Genomic DNA, 14,559 nt, shown 5'->3' with positions numbered 1-14,559 from the left:
TATATCACCTTTTAAGATTAATAGTTAAGGAAAGTGGAGAGGAACTAGTAACTAGAAAAGGGCATAGAAGGGTCAAGCGCTTAATATTTTTGGTGTACAGAGACTTTAAAATATTTATAGGCCAAAGCTAACCAGCCAGAAAATAGAGGATAGATTGAAAATACAGTAAATGAAAAAAAGTAGTTAAAGCAAGATTTCAGAGGAGACAAGAAAGAATAAAACCCAGAGCATGGGCAGAAACATTCATCTTGGAAAGAAAAAGACTGAACCAATAGAAATAAGGTTATACATAGGAACAGATAAGTTTGCAGGTCAGAAACAGGAAATTGTAGTAGTTTTTGTTGAAGACATCTATTTTCTGAAATGAATAGAGAATTGTGATGATTTCTATTCTTCTCTGAAATGAAAAGAGAACTGCAAATAATAGATCATGTGGGGAATGGAAGAAGGATCTTCCCAGGGACACCTGAACAAATTAACCTGCTTTGCTGAGAACTCAACTGTGGTTGGAATCCATAAATTTGTAGTTGTACCAGTATTAATATTTATGGTGAGAGAGCCAATCTCAGTGACCTAAGGTAGGATTGAGGGAGTTATTAGATTGGATTGATCCAGGTTTTGGAATTTGAAGGTCAGTATCAGTGCAAATACACAGAAACAAGGGAGCAGAGGATGCTAATATGAGAGTAAAGAGATGGATCATAGGGTCAGAGTTAAATAGGGAGGAAAGTGAGATTGGAAGGCGGCTGATGGCTTGAGGAAAAACGAAAGGATGAAGGGACCAGAGAGCTAGATAAGCTCAAAGAACAACTATAGTAGGAATAAGGAAATAAAAACACCCAAAGCAATGTTGGTAGGTTCATTTTCAGTGAGGCAGCCCTGAACAATAAGGTCCAAGGTATGGCAACCAATATGTAAATGAACTTGATTTATAAAACATACAATTTAGTATTATGTTAGCTTATACTTTCTTGGTTTCTTCATATTGTTCTGATATTTCTATTTATCAATTCATATATTTTTATTATTTTCTAATTGGAAAATATTTATATGATTCTCTTAACAAGATTTTTCCCCTCAAATTCAGAGTATTTATAAAAGCTTAGAAATCTGTTGTAGGAATGTTAATTAATGATATCAAATGCCGCTTGTAATAGTCCCTAAATGCAAAAGATTTTACTATTAGATCTTCCTTTCTCAATTTTAAAATTGAGCAGATTATTTTATTATATATAATATTAGACAAGTTTCTTTTCCTGCTAACATTTTGTATTGGATTGATTGTCAAGGATCAGTTATCTCTCTTGATTGTTCATGATTAATGAACTGACTGATTGGTGGCAGAAAGGAGTGTAGCAAGTCCGATTTGAGATTTTCAAATAATAAGATAGATGTGTAATAATTGTCATTTATGTAATTTTTAGCTAGAGATTAAAGACAGAATCTTGATGTTGGGCAAGAACATTTATTCTCTACCCCTTTTGCTTTCTTCCATGTGAAGGGAACTACATTGGAGAAGGAACAGAGTATGTGTATAGTTCAGTGATTACCTCACCTATACTCTTTGGGTTCTGTCTGCATCTATTTTGCAGTAAGGCCAAGCCCCTCGGTGCAAGGCCTAGATGTTCCATGGCTGCTTGTTACGTGGGTATATGAGTCTGATGAATTAGGGGTTCAGTGCTAAGAACCATACTTTTCCTCTCATAGAGGCCATAGTCTTCACTATCAGTTTTATAAGTTACAAAAGGAACCTTTTATCCTTCAATTTTTTAAAATTTAAATTATAGTTGGTTAACATACAGTATATATTAATTTAGAGTGTAGAATTTACTGACTCATCACTTACATACAACACCCTGTGCTCATCACTACTAGTGCCCTCTTTAACGTACCACCTGCTTAACCCATCCCCCAGCACATCTCCCCTCCAGTAACCAGCTGTTTGCTCTTTACCGTTAAGAGTTTGTTTTCTGGTTTGACTCTCTTGTTTTTTCCCCCTATGCTCATCTGTTTTGTTTCTTAAATTCCACATATGAGTGAAATCATATGGTAGTTGTCTTTCTCTGACTGACTGACATAGACTAACATGGCTTCTGCAAAGAGTGCAAGTTTGACCTCTTCCTTGCCAATTGGATGCTTTTTATTTCTTTTTGTTGTGTGATTGCTGAGGATAAGATTTCAGTACTATGTTAAACAACAGTCACAAGAGTGTACATCTCTGTCTTTTTCCTGACTGTAGGGGAAAAGCTCTTAGTTTTTCCACATTGAGGATTATATTAGCTGTGGGTTTTTCATATATGCTCTTGCATATGTTGAGATATGTTCCATCTATCCCTACTTTGTTGAGGGTTTTTATAATGAATGGATGTTTTACTTTGTCAAACCTTTTTTCTTCATCTACTGAAAGGATCATATGATTCTTATCCTTTCTTTTATTAATGTATGTGATATATTCTGGAGAATGTCCAATACACACTTGAAAAGAATGTGTATTCTGCTGCTTTAGGATGAAATACTCTGAATATATCTGTTAAGTCCCTCTGGTCCAGTGCATCATTTAAGCCATTGTTTCCTTGTTGATTTTCTGCTTAGATGACCTATCCATTGATGTAAGTACTATTACCGTGTTTTTATCAATGCGTTTATGTTTGTTATTAGTTGTTTATGTATTTGGGTGCTCCCAAATTGGGGGCATAAATATTTATAATTGTTAGATCTTCTTGTTGGATAGTCCCCTTTATTATGATATTGTACCCTTCTTCATTTCTTGTTACAGTCTTTGTTTTAAAGTCTACTTTGTCAAGCATTTGACAAAATACAGCATCCTTTCCTGATTAAAACCCTTCAGAGTGTAGGAATAGAGGGTACATTTCTCAATCTCATAAAAGCCATCTATGAAAAGCCTACTGCAAATATTATTCTCAATGGGGAAAAGCTGGAAGCCTTTCCCTTAAGATCAGGAACACAAGGATGCCCACTCTCGCCACTACTATTCAACATAGTACTAGAAGTCCTTGCAACAGCAATCAGATGACAAAAAAGGATAAAAGGTATCCAAATCGGCAAAGAAGAAGTCAAAATGTCTCTCTTCGCAGACGACATGATACTCTATATGGAAAACCCAAAAGAAGCCACTCCCAAACTATTCGAAGTTATAGAGCAATTCAGTAATGTGGCAGGATACAAAATCAATGCTCAGAAATCAGTTGCATTTCTATACATGAATAACGAGACCGAAGAAATAGAAATTAGGGAATTCATCCCATTTACAATAGCACCAAAAACCATACGTTACCTTGGAATTAACTTAACCAGAGACATAAGGACCTATATTCTAGAAACTATAAATCACTCTTGAAAGACATTGAGGAAGACATAAAAAGATGGAAAAATATTCCATGCTCATGGATCAGAAGAATTAACATAGTTAAAATGTCCATGCTACCCAGAGCAATCTACACTTTCAATGCTATCCCGATCAAAATACCGAGGACATTTTTCAAAGAACTGGAACAAATAGTCCTTAAATTTGTATGGAAACAGAAAAGGCCCCGAATCTCCAAGGAACTGTTGAAAAGGAAAAACAAAGCTGGGGGCATCACAATGCCGGATTTTGAGCTGTACTACAAAGCTGTGATCACAAAGACAGCATGGCACTGGCACAAAAACAGACACATAGACCAATGGAACAGAATAGAGAACCCAGAAATGGACCCTTGGCTCTTTGGGCAACTAATATTTGATAAAGCAGGAAAAAACATCCGGTGGGAAAAAGACAGTCTCTTCAATAAATGGTGCTGGGAAAATTGGACAGCTACATGCAAAAGAATGAAACTTGACCACTATCTCACACCATACAGAAAAATAAACTCCAAATGGATGAAAGACCTCGATGTGAGGCAGGAATCCATCAAAATTCTAGAGGAGAACATAGGCAGCAACCTCTACGACATCGGCCAAAGCAAACTTTTTCATGATACATCCCCAAAGGCAAGAGAAACAAAAGATAAAATGAACTTATGGGACTTCATCAAGATTAAAAGTTTCTGCACAACCAAGGAAACAGTCAAAAAAAGTAAGAGGCAGCCCACGGAATGGGAGAATATATTTGCAAATGACACTACAGATAAAGGACTGGTATCCAAGATCTACAAAGAACTTCTCAAACTCAATACACGAGAAACAAATAAACAAATCAAAAAATGGGCAGAAGATATGAACAGACCCTTTTCCAATGAAGACATACAAATGGCTAACAGACACATGAAAAAATGTTCAAAATTGTTAGCCATCAAGGAAATTCAAATCAAAACCACACTGAGATACCACCTTACGCCAGTTAGAATGGCAAAAATAGACAAGGCAAGAAACAACAATTGTTGGAGAGGATGTGGAGAAAGGGGATCCCTCCTACATTGTTGGTGGGAATGCAAGTTGGTACAGCCACTCTGGAAAACAGTGTGGAGGTCCCTTAAAAAGTTAAAAATTGAGCTACCTTATGACCCAGCCATTGCACTACTGGGTATTTACCCCAAAGATACAGACGTAGTGAAGAGAAGGGCCATATGCACCCCAGTGTTCATAGCAGCAATGTCCACAATAGCTAAATCGTGGAAGGACCCGAGATGCCCTTCAACAGATGACTGGATTAAGAAGTTGTGGTCCATATATACAATGGAATATTACTCAGCTATCAGAACGAATGAGTTCTCAACATTTGCTGCAACATGGACGGCACTGGAAGAGATAATGCTAAGTGAAATAAGTCAAGCAGAGAAAGACAACTATCATATGATTTCTCTCATCTATGGAACATAAGAACTAGAATGATCAGTAGGGGAAGAAAGGGAAAAAGAAAGGGAGGGTAATCAGAAGGGGAAATGAAACATGAGAGAATATGGACTATGAGAAACAAACTGAGGGCCTCAGAGGGGAGGAGGGTGGGGGAATGGGATAGACCGGTGATGGGTAGTAAGGAGGGCTTGTATTGCATGGTGCACTGGGTGTTATACGCAACTAATGAATCATCGAGCCTTACATCAGAAACCAGGGATGTACTGTATGGTGACTAACATAATATAATAAAAAATCATTTAAAAAAATTAAAAATAATAAGGTCTACTTTGTCTAATAGAAGTATTGCTAGCTACTCTGGCTTTCTTTTGACATCCATTTGCATGGTATTTATTTCTCCATCTCCTCACTTTCAATCGGCAGGTGTCTTTAGGTCTAAAATGAGTCTCTTCTAGGCAGCATTTAGATGGGTGTTGCTTTTTTCCTTTTTTTAATCCATTCTGACACCCTTGTCTTTTGATTGGAACATTTAGTCCATTTACATTCAGAGTAGTTATTGATAGATATGTACTTAGTGTCATTTTATTTCTTGGTTTGTCCTCGTTTTTGGAAATTTTATCTGTTCCTTTCTAGTCTTTGTTATTTTGGTCTTTCTTTAGCACTCAAAGAGTCCCCTTTACTATTTCTTGCAGGGCTGGTTTAGTGGTCACAAGCTCCTTCAGTTTTTGTTTGTCTGGGAAACTCTTTATCTCTCCTCTCTTCTGAATGAGAGCATACTGGATAGAGTATTCTTGGCTGTTGATTTTTCCCATCCAGCACTTCATACATATCATGCCACTCTCTTCTGGGCAGCCAAGTTTTTGTGGAAAGATCTGCTGCTACCCTTACTGGCCTTCCTTTGTAAGTTAGGGACTTCTTTTGTCTTGCTGGTTTTAGGATTTTTTTTTCTTTATCACTATATTTTGAAGATTTAACTATAATATGTCTTTTGTTGGTCTTCTTTTATTGATTTTGTTGGGAGTTCTATATCCTCCTGGATTTGATGTCTGTTTCCTTCCCCAGATTATGCAAGTTTTTATCTATAATTTTCTTAAATAAACCTTCTACCCCCTTTTGTCTCTCTTGTTCTTCTGGGACTCGTATGACATGAATGTTACTACATTTGATGGAGTCACTGAGTTCCCTAAATCCACTCTCATGATCCCCAATTTTTCTTTCTCTCTTTTGTTCAGCTTCAGTATTTTCCACGATTCTATTTTCTATATCACTTATTTGTTCCTCTGCTTCTTCCATCCTTGTGGTTGCTATATCCACTTGGTTTTGAATGTTAGTTTTTGCATTTTTTCATTTTGGCCTGTTTGTTTAGCTCTTTCATCTCTGCTATGAGGATCTTCCTGGTGTCTTCCACGCTTTTCTCAAGCCCAGCTAGTATCCTTTGATTTCATCAGTCATATTACTTATATCTGTTTTGATTAGATAGCTGGCCATGACCTTTTCTCCTTCTTTCTTTTGGGATGAATTCCTCCATCTTGGCATTTTGTCTAGGTCTCTATCTTCTGTGTATTAGAAAAGCCTGTTATGTTTCTTGCTTCTGAGAGTAGTGGTTTTATGAAGAAGGGATCATATAACCAGGGCCTGGCCCTCAGGAAGTGTCTCTAGGGTGTGCTGAGTGTACTCTGCTGCTATGTTTTGGCTGCTCTGTCCTTCAGGGCACTAATCTGCAGAGATTTTCCTTCCCTGCAGTGGGCAGTATTTGGACCTTGGCCAGAGTGTGGTGAATTTAAACTATGTGTGGCCTGGTTGGATTGTTAAAAGAGACCTGATGCTATTTCCGCTAGAACTAAAGCTTTGCAGAACTCTATGTTCAGTGGACATGGTGTGTGTAGAGGTTTGTGCTGGTCTTCTGGTGAAGGGGCCCATTGCACTAGTCTTTAGGCACACTTTTCCAAGAATAGCAGAACCAGCAGAGCACAGGGGCATGGGACTTGGTGTAAACAGGTTAGTCTCCCAATGTTGGGATTGTGCTGTTTACTGAAGTTGGTTTATGCTGAAGAGTAGGGGAAGGAAATGGTACCTTTTGTCCTGAGAGGGGAGACCGTGTTTGCTGCTCTCAGGGAAGCACATTTAGAGGAGGGAATAATTTTTCCTCATGTGTTCCAGGTGTTTTTCAGATTGCTGATTTCACACTGTCTGTCTCTGTGTCACTTGCCTGCCTACAGCAGTGCAGCACACCTTGGGGTCTATCCCATCCATGCCTGCTGACTTTTACAAATTCCAAACTCCAGGGACCTCATGTGGTGGGAACCTACGCTGGTCCTCTGGGAAAAGGTCTTGCTTAAATGGGACTGATGCATGTTTGACCTAGAAGGACAGGTGTGCCAGAAAGCAGAGGTGTAGGGTTTGGGCCAAATCAATCTAAACAGCCACTATCTGGGTTAGCTGCCCTCAGCAGGTGCCTCCATTACAGGGAGGGAAATGATTCTTTTGTCCCTAGAGAGGCAATGCCATCTCTTACAGATGGGCTCCAAAAAGTATGAGAAATCTCCTACTGTGCACCTTTGGTGATCCACAGATTGTGCAGACTGCCCCAGAGTTGCATGCCTGCCTCCTCTACAGGAATAAGGCAGCGACCCTAGGTCTCCATCCCAGCCAAGCCAAGGGACTTCTAAAATTCCAGTATTTGAGCCCTGCTGGTTGCAAAAACTCACAAAAATCAGCCCCTGTCATTTCCCCAGCCAATGACTTTAGTTGTCTTTGTGTGTTTACTTGTGCACTCCTCTGTCTCTTGTCTTTCTCCATGACCAGGGCTTTTCCCCTCAGTTGTCTCCACAATCCATTTCTCCCCCAAACCATGTCTCCCCACTTCCTACATTCCTCTATGTGACCTCTTCTCTCCCTCTAGTTGTGCAGTTTGTTCTACCAGTCCTCAGGTCAATTTCTTGGGTATTCAAAATAATTTGATAGTTATCTAGTTGTGCTCCAGGAACCAAGCAAGCCTAGGGTTCTTCTACTATGCTTCTTAGCTTCTAAAGGAGATCTTTTGATGTCCATCTGCTGCACCTGACTACCTCTGTTTCTTAATTAGCTTTGATGCTGACAGTAGCCCTGTAATGGCAACATGGCATAGTGGTTAAGAGTGGGATGTGGAGTTAAACTGCTAGACATTGAATGCCACTTATACTATATACTAGCATTGTGATTTTGAGCATTTTACTTTCACTTCCCATCTTTAATTTCCTACTCTATGAAATGAAGATTATAATAGTACCTATATCATACAGTTATAAAGATGAAAAGAAAGGGGGGGTAAACAGAAGGGGGAATGAAACATGAGAGACTATGGACTCTGGGAAACAAACTGAGGGCTTCAGAGGGGAGGGGGGTGGGGGAATGGGATAGGCTGGTGATAGGTATTAAGGAGGGCATGTATTGCATGGTGCACTGGGTGTTATATGCAAGTAATGAATCATGGAACTTTACATCAGAAACTAGAGATGTACAGCATGGTGACTAACATAATATAATAAAAATATTATTATTAAAAAAATAAAGATGAAATGAGGTAATACATTTAAAATACTTAGATCTGTATCTGGAAACTTAAAGTACTCAGCTGCTATTATTATCTCTTCTTTAGGGATAAAAATCAGCTATTCAGAAAACATATGTGGCTAGCCCAAGGCCACTGGGTAGTAACTAGAACCAAAATTCTTACCCAGAACCCTTGAGTTCCAAAGCTACCACCGTTTTCTAGACCTGCATCTCCTCTTGAGAAGGCTTGGTTCATGCATTTTGGTTTTGAGATTGAATTTCATTATTTTCCTAGAGGAAATGCATGAAACCAAAACATCCAATCCACTTGGAAGCAAGCCCACCTGCATGTTATGTATGATGAGAAAACTAGGGAGTATATGGATGATTGCACACTTCTTGTCCAGATGCTTGTATGATGGCATACATTTGTCTTCACAACACTTAATATTGCTTTCTAGTCCATTGTCAGAGTTGTCAGGATCAGTAGCATACTCAAGAATTTGTTAGAAATGCAAAATCCCAGGCCCCACCCCAGACTGAAACAGAATCTGCAATTTAGTAAGATCCAGTCGATTCATATGTACATTGCTGTATAAGAAGTACTGCTATAGTCATTCAGTAGAAATTAATTAAATGGTGTTCTGACATGTTACATTTTCTACATATTTACAGTCTAATTTTAATAAGTCTGTCTATCCTATTTATTTAGTTGGGATTTAGGCAAGATTTAGCGTTGCCTAAGCATTTGGGCATCTAAATACTAAACTAAATATTTATTTTTAAAAGAAAAGTAAAGAATCAAAGGGATTAGAATTTCTGCATGGCAACTCAACCCCAAATCACTACAGTTGTTAATTTTTCCTGAACATCTGTGAAGTATAATTATAATTCACCATACTTTGAATAGTAATTGTGTATGTGCTATTAAAGTATTAGGATAAAGCAAATCAATAATATGCAAACTCATTTAAGAACTTTGCCAAATGTTTCAATAATTTATTTTAGATTATTCAACTAGGGAAAACATTACTAATAATTAACTGTCTCTTACTTTCTCCACCAAGCAAGCAAATAACTCCATGATAGACGCTGAAATAGAAAAGCAGAAATTTTGAATTAGGGGTGGTGCTATGTACCAGTTATTTTCTTTCTTTCTTTTTTTTTTAAAGATTTTATTTATTTATTCGACAGAGATAGAGACAGCCAGCGAGAGAGGGAACACAAGCAGGGGGAGTGGGAGAGGAAGAAGCAGGCTCACAGCGGAGGAGCCTGATGTGGGGCTCGATCCCATAACGCTGGGATCACGCCCTGAGCCGAAGGCAGACGCCTAACTACTCTGCCACCCAGGCACCCCAAACCAGTTATTTTCTACAATAAAATCATTCCATAGTTTTTCTGTATATTTCTGAAAATCTCTCTAAAATCCAAATGATGTTAATAAATCTTTGTGGAGTTACTTATCATGAAATTTTTATTTACTATATTAGAAAGATGTGGCAATATTATTTCACTAAACATGAAAGACTGCAAACCAATATTTCAGATTCCAGTTTTTTTAAAGATTTTTTTTATTTATTCGACAGAGATAGAGACAGCCAGCGAGAGAGGGAACACAAGCAGGGGGAGTGGGAGAGGAAGAAGCAGGCTCATAGCGGAGGAGCCTGATGTGGGGCTCGATCCCATAATGCCAGGATCACACCCTGAGCTGAAGGCAGACGCTTAACTGCTGTGCCGCCCAGGCACCCCTCCAGTTTTTTTAATTCCAAGAAATCTTGACAGTAATGCTCATTGATTTACAAATAAAGCTTAACAATTTATAAAGTGACTTTAAAAGTGACTGAGAAACACCACAATTTAAATGAAAGGAATTTCCATAATAGATAACTATGGACTCATTAAGCTAAACAAAGTGAGGTTGACTTTTGAGCTGAACTTCTTGGAATTTTGTTTTTATCTCTTCTATGACCCTTCTTATGCGTAAGTATTGGACAGATTTTGACTACATTGCATGTAATATGGCCATGAGGAAACACCATCTATTTTAATTTATACTTTTTGTCCAAAGCAAAATGGCAATAAATATATTTTCAAATGGATTGTATTTTCAAATGGATATGTCTTATATAGACTTTGATAATATTTGCTTCTTGAAATATATTTTCTGATTAACAAGTGGCTTTCTATCATATCTTGAAATGTGTTATCTATAGTTTATGACAGGAAATTCCCTGAAACTTACTTCATTTAAGTCAGCCTATAAATATGTTAATAAATATATCAATATTTGAATATATTATAAGAAATCTATGGACACATATATTAGTTACAATGTTTTAAAAATTTTATATATTAGAACAAGTAAATGCTGCATGTTATAGAAAATTAACTGATTACTTGTGGTATTTCCAGAGAGCTGAATTGGGATATATAGTAAGTTTATGTAACTGAAATTAAAATCCCTTTCATCAAGTAGTATAGTCTTTAATGCAGGTGAAGGGTAGACAGTGACAAGAGCCAAAGAAACATTATATGCAAAGAAACGTTAGTGAAATATAGCATAAATTAACTGCTGAACAGAGATATATTCAGGCTATTAATGTTTACCATCTATGTGGCATGAAAATGATTTCACATACATTATCTCCTTATCTCTCTTGTAGAGATGCTAACTAGACATGTGATTTAATCTCCATTTTGTAGAGCAGGAAGGTGAGGCTTAGACAGGTTACCAGATTTGTCTAGTCATATAACCAGTAAATAGCAGACTAAAGTCAAATTAGGATTACTTAAATCCTAATATAGTACACATTTCCATTATATTGTACTGCATTTCTGGAGGCTATTTTATTGTGAAGATGAGAAGAATACTATCAACAATGCTTGATTTTGTTTGCTGAGGACCTGAAACCAGTATTTTTATGGCTCCAAAAGAGAGAATAGCTATGTGTTTACCCTACTTCTCCTCCAAATTTGCATAAGAATATAAGAGGTTATTTCTATGGATAATAACAGCTTGATGGGTTAAAAATAGGTCACAAACCTTGCAGGGTTGTTGCAAATGTCAATTAAAGAGCAACATATTTACAATGTTGCTCTGAGAACAAATAATATATTTCATAGGAAGGAAAAGAGGAAGAAGGTTGAGAGGAAAATAATTTTAAGGGCCTATTGTGTGTCAGACACAATGCTAGCTACCTATGGATGCTATCTCATATTTTCATTGTTCTCCATAGTCATCAAGAGAAGTTGTTTTGTTCTACTGATTTCACAGATGAGCAAACTAAGGCACAGAGACAAAGTGACTTGCCTAAGGTTATGCAGTGAATGGAACCAGAACTGAAATCATGATCTGTGAACTCCTAGTCCTGTATTCTTTTCAATATCTTCAAGATGAGTCTCCAGACCTTCCCATAAATAAAGGAGAATGATATGTTACATAGGAAAATCCAAGGTGCCCAATCATTTTGAAACACTATGATATGCAGGCTGATAATAGAATAATTGAATATTGGCATTTAGTGCAAGTATTGGTGAAGTAATGTATTTTAGAGAGTGAAAGATCTAACATGTTGGCATGGGATTAATTCCTTCAACAAGGAGTTATTGAGCTTCTACTATTGCTAAGGTACTATTCTAGGCTCAAAGGACACATTACTGAATATGACAAAGACACTGCTTTCATGGAGCTTAGTCTGGAACATGGAAGGTGTTTGCAAACAGATAGTAATCAAACAAAAAATACACTAGATAATTAGCTTTTCACTCACAGAAGATGATAAAAGTATTTACAACTAGATAACTAAGAGATTTCTGAACAGTCAAATCAATTTCATGTAGGGCAATTTGCAGATGAGATTCTTTTATTTTATTTCTGATTAGTTAACATACAGTGTTATATTAGTTTCAGGTGTAAAATATAGTAATTCAGGTGATTTTTGTTGGGGGGGAAGGACAGTGGGAGCCGGAGAGAGAGAATCTTAAACAGGCTCCACACCCAGTGCGGAGCCTGATGTAGGGCTCAATATCACAACCCTGAGATCATGACTTGGGCTAAAACCAAGAGTCAGACACTTAGCTGATTAAGCCACCCAGGAATCCCAAGATGCTTTTTAAAAGCAGCATCTTTATGGAATTTTAAGGAAACAGGTGTACCATAAATTGTATATTTTGCTGTTTCTCTAACAGATGTTTCTTAAAATGGATCAAAAGGGAGCACTGAAATCAGATTCTGGGACAGTGGATATTCAAGACTTGCCTAGGTCCCACTTTCATTACTCACAGGATGAATGAATTTCTTATTCTGTATGTTAAACTCATTTTATTTGCAACTTATTATAGATTTATTTATTGATTATGAACTGTTGGCACCAAATAATTTGTTACTTCTTCCCTTACCACCTTATTACTAAATGTTTTTATTTAAAATTCAAGTACACGCCAGCAGCTTTCTCATGCATATAAGATATATTCTCCTAAGCCAGCTCATAAATTAAGTAGAGAAAACACAGTGAAGCTAATTACAGATTATTTCTTTTATGGGAAAAAATGTTCATAAACAATCTCAGTTTTTCATATAAAAAAATGTATGCATTTGGATGAATACTTCCTTAGGTAGATTCTGAAATGTTTCAGATAAATGAATAAAATGTTTGTTACCAAATGAAATAAACAAAAAGCTTGGAATTTTGAGTTCATATGCTATTTAGACACCTAGTCATGTGAATAGGGTAAAATTTCATGTAGTTTCAATAAGTTACTGGTGTATAGTAATCATCAGGTTATACAAATTATCTCTAGCCCCATTTCTTTTTATTTCCATATTTTATCAATGGCATATCTAAAAGTGCCTAGAATAAATGCTGGTACAAAGAAAATGCTCAATTACTATTTATTAAACAAAATAGTTACAAACCACCTCACTTCTGCAGCACTGACAAATAGCTGAAAAAAAGCAAATGGGCTTCATTCTTTGAACATGTTTTCAGTAACAATAAGTATAACAGCAATAATAATAGCAATAGGGTATTGAACACTACTTATGCCATGTCCCAGGCACTTATTACATGTGATGAGGACACGGAATACTCGTGAGGTTCAGTGGGGTTGAGTCCGGAGCCGACGACCAAGAAAGAATTCTTGAGGCATTTTTGGTGCAAAATTGGTGGTTTATTAAAGCATGGGGACAGGACCCATGAGCAGAAAGAGCTGCTGCACTGGGGTTGTGAGGGGTGGCTGATTATATACCATGGGGTTGGGGGAGGTAAGGAAAAAGGGAGGTTGAGAAAATACTTTCATATGTTAAAGAAGATTCACAAGATACCGGAGGCCTTGCCATTGTCAAGTTAAGATTGTTTTTCCCTCTAGGAAGGCATTAACATTAAGATGGTTGGGAACTTCCTGGAGGCTGCAGATTATAAGGACATTTAATCCTATCTTCATTCCCTTCCGAAAGCTAGGTTATTGGTAGAAATGCTTTGTTCTTGTAAACTGCTAAGACATTTGTAAACTGAGGGACTGTGGTATCTATAGGTTAACTATTTCTTTGTCCTTTAGGGCAGCCAGGAGTGCCTGAGGAATGTCAAGTACATCCCTTGGGGGGGGGGTTGCAGGGTGTCAGTTTCTGCTTTGTCCTCAGTTTGCCTTCTGTTCCCTCATCAGGGTAGGTATAATAATATTCTTATCTCCATTCTGAAGTTGAAGAAACTGAGACACTTAGTTATATATCCCCCTACAAAGCTAGCATGTGAAAAGACCAGGTCTCAGTTGAAATAACATGTGTTTATTCTAAGACCCAGGTTTGAATCTTGCCTCTACCACTTACTAGTGATGAGAACTTAGGTAAATTTTACTTAATTTCTCTAATCCTTAATTTTCTCATCTATAAAATGGAGTTTGTATCTATTTTATAGGATTGATGTGAAAATTAAAGCAGATACAGTATGTAAGTTTCCTAAGTATGTGCTTAGTATACAGTAGGTGTCCAACAAATATTAGTTTAATTCTCCCTTTACTCCTTTTACAACTCTCTTCCTTCCCCAAAGTTAAAGAAAATAAAGAGATTGGAAAAATAAAATGAAATTTTGAAAAAGCATCACTGTGTTTATTAGGACCAGACACTGAAAGGTGTATGAGTTAATTTGGTGGTGAGGCTCCACAAAGCACAATAGAGATATTTAAGCAAATGTTTATTGGTAACAATCGACCTTTTTTTTAATTTTCAAGATTTCCATT

This window comes from Ursus maritimus (assembly GCF_017311325.1).
Source record: "Ursus maritimus isolate PB19 chromosome X unlocalized genomic scaffold, ASM1731132v1 scaffold_X1, whole genome shotgun sequence".
Lineage (NCBI taxonomy): Eukaryota > Metazoa > Chordata > Mammalia > Carnivora > Ursidae > Ursus > Ursus maritimus.
This window is presented reverse-complemented; position numbering follows the sequence as displayed.